The 6,000-nt window shown below is 44.3% G+C and overlaps 1 protein-coding gene across 4 annotated transcripts in view; it reads left to right on the top strand.

Annotated features, from left to right (window-relative positions):
- Positions 1-2,166: 2,166 nt before the first annotated feature.
- Positions 2,167-6,000, top strand: part of HNF4G (hepatocyte nuclear factor 4 gamma) — a 514,515-nt gene continuing 510,681 nt past the window's right edge. The window contains exon 1 of one of the 4 annotated variants that reach the window (XM_085605410.1): positions 2,167-2,389. The gene's annotated coding sequence lies outside the window, so the exon portion shown is untranslated. The remainder of the gene's footprint in view (positions 2,390-6,000) is intronic. The other 3 variants (XM_085605412.1, XM_085605413.1, XM_085605414.1) reach the window with 3 other exon arrangements.

Below are 6,000 nucleotides of genomic sequence, written 5' to 3'. Positions count from 1 at the left end.
AAGCACCATATATTTGCAATTAAAACATACCTCTAACACCATAATAACATTCACCAGTCTGGCAATCAATTGTAGTTCATGCAGAATGCATAATAAACTCCTTATTCTGCTCAACCCTCTCATACTCACTTAAGACAAACTACTATGGTGCATGTCCATTACCCCGTACTGTAGCAGTTCACAGCAGTAAACCACCAACTACCATCTGAACAGTCATGGATAACTGAAGAGATATGTTACATGCTGGTGGCCAATGGGGCGCTTTAATTCAGTCCACCACTGCAGGTCCCAACAAGCTACATAATATGATTGTTTCTTGTCATCTCACAATGGCAATCAACTATGGGATGAGATTAATAAAGTCCGTCCCAGCAGATCTCTCCAACATATCCTCCTCCAACCCATGCCTGCTCAGGACTATAAACTAAATCTGTCACACTGCTAAGCAGGACAATACTATTTTAAATTGTGAATCCTCGCGACTGTCGCCACTCAATTATGACTGCAGCAGCTCTATAGAATAACTTTTGCACTGCGTACATTGCCATGATAAAACTGACAAAACAGACTTCACAACTAATGCACAACTCACGCCGTTTAAGTTGTGACCGCACTCAAACGTTGAACTTTGCCATAAGGAAGCACTTTTATCTAAGCGACTTTACTTCTCGAAACAGTCTCTCTCCCTGGGGGGCATATAATCAAGGACTGGCGATAACTAACTCTAACCTAGTTTAGCGCTAGTTTTTCTATCGTCGTCTATCGCCTGTTTCTTCCGCCCTGTTATCGCTCTATAATCAACATGGTGCTAACAGGTGATAGCTTCCGCGAAAACTGCCGCTAACCGCTGCGAGATAGCAATAGGAAAAACGGCGATAGCAGACAAAAACAAGCGATGAGCTCTTACCGATAAAAAATACGCACGCTAACCCGCAAGTGTGGACTTTGAAAAAATTGCCTCTCAGTCCACCTACCATAGAAAAGATGTACAATAACTGTGAAATGCAGATTTGAGCACCCAGGGCCAAGTGCAGCACACATCAACAAGCCCCCCCAACATCCAGGATTACCATGATGAGATCCTGGATGCTACGCTGGACTTGCGCTTGTGACGTCTGCAAAGTACCCGCTGTCTTCTTCGTCACTGCCTATGGGGTGGTCCTGGGGGGGGGGCATTGGTTGTTATTGCCTTCGTGGGACCCCTAAACTGCATGATCACCACCTCCATGGTGTCTGTGGCTCTTCTGATGGAGCTGTGGCCTAGTATTTCCTACGCAGCACCATTCATCACCAGTTTGTCATGTTTTTATCTGGTGTTAAATTCCTGGTGCTAAAGAGGCTTAGTGCGACTTTTCTTGTCGCTTCGCGGGTCCGGGGCATCATTGATAATAGTGCGATGTTGTGTTAGCGACTTTTTCTGTGAAGTTTTGGGAAGGAACGCCTACTTTGCATGTCATTAGCGATAAATATCGCTGGCATGCAAGGCGATAAAAAATCCGGCTGCTGTCGCTAACGCCTGTTAGCGGCAGCTTGATAATAGCGCGATAAAAAAAAGCGTTAGTGGTATGAAAGTGCCGCTAAAGAGGCGATAACTCGCTTGATAATATGTCCCTGGAACTTTTGTTGAGAAGCATCGGACATTCATAGCAACCAAGCAGAACTTTGCCACGTATTACAACTTTATCCAGTTCATGATACAGCAGAAAAGTGGAGAATGAAAATACTTTGATAACAGTAATAGAATGGCGATTACTTTTGGCAGGTTGCATGGTTAAGTGTCTCCTACTTTATTATGGTAAACCAACGATATGCATATCAGCCTTGGCCTGCCCCAAATGCTGAGATGGCATGTTAAAACTTGTTATGGGACAAAAAGAACCTTGAAGCTAAGCATGTAAAGTGATTGCTTTATCAAACCTGACCTGACAATTCACTATCAAGAGGCGCATATCACGTAGGACTCGCTCTGCTATTGGTGGTTAGCATTGAATGTATTGGGAATAACGATCACGGCACATGTGGTTTCAGGGTACCTGTCTCGGTGGTGTGAGCACATGGCACTTCCCTTCGGGGCAGGTGTTGTGATGCAAGAGAAGGACTGCGACGCGGCAACTGCACTGGAGTACAGGTAAACTCGCTTTCGGTTTCTCCGAAGCAGCGCTAGTTACTGTTTAACATCCCCACCCACGTTTAAGTTTGTTTAGTAAATCGATCCGATGGTAGGCTGCCCCGTCGCCGTTGAGTAAAGGCAGCTAATATTCTGAAGCTTATGGGCACGTCCTCTGAACCCCACCGAAAAACATTCGGGTAGCCTGCAGGTTCGGCGGCTTGGAGCAAAGGCGGAGGAGGCTTCTTACAGGCGGTACTCATCAGCCGCGAGCTGGCTAAGGTAGGTTCGTTTTGCTGCCCCTGGTGGAACCATGCGCTGCGGGTCGGCATAAATAGAACCTTCCGCGTACACGCGCCACCTCTGCGGTCACTGAGCGCCGGGACAAGTCCAAACTGCGCTTTGCTTCTTAAAATTTGTACCAGTAACAGAAACGTGATGGTTTTTGTCAGCAAACCTTCTTTACTTAAGCGCAGGCGCAGCTAGGCTTAGACCCGCATTCACTGCTTCCCAACAGAAGGCGGTACCTTACACCTCTGGTCAGCAACTCCACGTGAGACCCGCAGTGACGTAATCATTACACGACTGCATGGGCGGAGACTGTATAAAAACTCCCGCCAGGACAGGTGTTGTGTCCTTAAGAACGGGGCTTATTTATGCTGAAAGATAACAGGGCAGTTCGTTCAAGTACCGTAGTTTGGAGCGGGATGTTTATATTTAACATATTCAAAATAGTATTTTATGTGGATTTGGTAGAGGGTCAGGTATAAACGGCCGCACGATAAACAATGTACCACGATGTAACTATGTCTTTGTTGTCTTTAATATGTAATTCCGGCCACAGTGATTCTCAAAACAGAGATGTAAATGTAAACTGATACTTGTATAGCTCATTACTCACCCGCAAGGGTCTCATGGCGCTTTTACAAATACCGCTGTGGAACCCATCCTGGCTTTCCCTGTGAGTCGTCCACTCCTGGGCACCCCCAAGGGGTAGGCCAGGCATCCTTAGCATTGTGGGGGCCGTTGTGGAGATTAAGCAAGCTATTGCCCAGAGTTGCACTCCATAATTGGAATAGGCACCGAGGTGAGAATTATCAGGTCCATGGAAATTTGAGCCCAAAACCCGCCAAGGTGGAGAATTGAACCCAGGTCCGGGCTCGACCTCTGCATACAGGTCTGCCACTCTAATCATTGAGCCACACTTCTCAGAGATGGGTGATGCAATTTAATATATCTAGTAATTGGTTACAAAACCCCTTTGAAGACCGGTGTTCGAAACTCTGATTCAACATTGCATACAATTTCCCGCCCAACTAGTTGGCATCAATTAGAAAAACATGAAACTAACTGTTGCGTACCATGTGCAGTTGTTCAAGTTCAGCCGTGTCTTTACCGCTTGAATAGTGTGAGCTCTTTAAAAAGTTTTTGTTATGCACACTCTGCACTTATACTGTTTTAAAATATATTTCATATGTTGACTTTAATTGTTTAACCCACAACCGGTTCTGTTACTAGTAATATTTAGACCGTGCACAAGAAGTACACATAATAACCAATTGAGTTACCATTAGCCTGGGATTACAGTATATACATTACATGCAATTACACTAAAAACGTGCAGGATACCTATTAAAATAGCATGCAAACACCCAAGTGTTTTTAGCCGACGCAGCACTATTTTGAGTGTCACTTAGTCTATAAACCATTCATTATGGACAATTCTTAAAATAGTAGTGTAATATCTACATTTGAGGCGTAAGTTTGTTGGATCAAATCTCCCCTAGCAACTTTAAATAAAATGGAAGTGCTGAATGAAAACGTGACGCATGGTGCCATGCCAGTGTAAATATATTGACGTTTCCGTAAAACAACAATAGAAAGAAATGATTCATGGGGATCATATATACAATTTTCAGAACATGGTACCTGAATTTTTCACTGAGTAACCACACCACATATAAATATCAGCTAATACCAAAGACTATTGGCAAACTGGTATCAGATTGTAGAATTCGGTAAGTCGCCTTAAATTGTCTCACACCAATAGAAATGCAGAGTGGCTTAATCCAGGTCTGTCATATGTGGAGGAATTTGCAGAAATAGTGACATTTTTGTGCCATTTGCAGGGTCGACCCCTTCATTGAAACCCCACCTCTGCAAGTTCTGTGGGGTTTAAGTACCATAATCTTAGTCCTTGGGGTGTTCACCTACAAACCACAGATTTCACAAAACTCAGTAAAATTGTTAAGCAGGTTTTGATGCCCAGACGGGGTTCGAGAAAGCAGAAGGCTATCGTCATCAAAAAGCAGCGCAGGAATGGAACATCCACCATGGGGAGTCGAGGACACTTTCTTGTAGATATTTAACAACATCATTTATATACAATGAAAACAATTTTGGTGCAAAAGTACGCATCCGTGGCATACTCAACGCTTAACTGGTATGCGATCGGTCAGTTCGCCACCCAGCCCCCATCTAACCAGAGCAAAGGTGTTGTCATGTAATCTGATAAGTATGTCTAACTGTGCATGATCGATACCCATAGTCGCTAAAGTGGACCACAGAGGATGTCTTGGGACAGGTGCTGAGGTCCACAAAAGCCATATATATGTGGTCCTTGGAGAGCCTTAGATATTTCGAAATAAGGTCAAAACAAAAGACTTGGTCTATTGTGCTCATTTTGGAGTGGAAGCCTGTCTGTAAATGGGACAGGATGGAAGCCTCATCAGTCCAGTCTAGTAGCTAAACCAAAACCTGGTAACAAAACATTTCCTGAAGGTTTTCAATAAGACGGATAGGCCGATAGTTGTTTGGTACTGCTCTGTCTCCCTTTTTAGGTCGAGCCTAAACAGCGCTTGCGCTGCAGGCGATCTGTTGTATGTGCTTTGTGGGGCCTGACTCCTCCTTTGCTTAGGATTGGCTTTTGTTTCTGTCATTAAAAATGGTAGCCTGCAAATGGCTAACAGTTGCTGCATGTCCCACCTTTTCTCTGAAGTTAATGCCCATGGAGTATTGGCTCGGGGACCAGCAGCCTTGCGCACGCTGTAGCAGTGCATGTGAAGTTGGTCCTTGTCTGGAAAGCAGTGCCCGGCTTGCAGCTGCTGTGTGGTGCAACCCGGGGACCCTTTGACCAGGCAGCATGTGTTGACGTCTCACTGTCCGGGCTGTATCTCAGCACCTCCTTGTGCAACATCTGGGCAATGCGATAGGCGCGAGGTGCAGCCTCTCCAAGTCTGATCTTGAAACAAGCTCCATCTTCAAACAGCCACGCTGACTTACTTAGAATTTTTAACATATGTGTGTGTCTTTTGCTGTTTTTAATGAGGACATGTTCTGGTTTTTTTCCAATCACTGTCCCGAACGTAGATTAAAAAAATTAAAGTAACACAGGTGTTTGACATTGGTGACGCACGTATTATATAAATCATGCATTCTTACCTAAAAATGAGCACGTATTCAAGGATAGCTGTAATCTGCATATGCATTTAACAGGTAAAGCATACATGTGATATGTACTATTGTGTGACCCTGGTGACACGCAGGTGTATGATTTCGTGACTGACGCTTGTCATGTACAGGTACAGAATGTGTCAGTGTCTAATGCATGTGACACAGAAATGTAATATGTATCAGTGTATACCCTTGTGGACACATTCATAGGTGCGTGTGTTGGGGACAGAATACATGCAAACATCAAAGATGTAGGTGGGAGACTCCCAATGTTTCGAGGTAATATATATAGGCTTTCATTTAGCAGGTTTCTGCTTAAAACCATCTGAAATTAAATTCAAATCAATGAAGAAACCACATTTCTAAAGTGTCTCTTTTTTCCGTCTTCCAAAGTGGTGTTATGTATTCTTTACTGAAATTGCCCCCCCCCCCCCCGCACC

This window comes from Triturus cristatus, chromosome 5_1, assembly GCF_964204655.1.
Source record: "Triturus cristatus chromosome 5_1, aTriCri1.1, whole genome shotgun sequence".
Taxonomy (NCBI): domain Eukaryota; kingdom Metazoa; phylum Chordata; class Amphibia; order Caudata; family Salamandridae; genus Triturus; species Triturus cristatus.
This window is presented reverse-complemented; position numbering and strand designations above follow the sequence as displayed.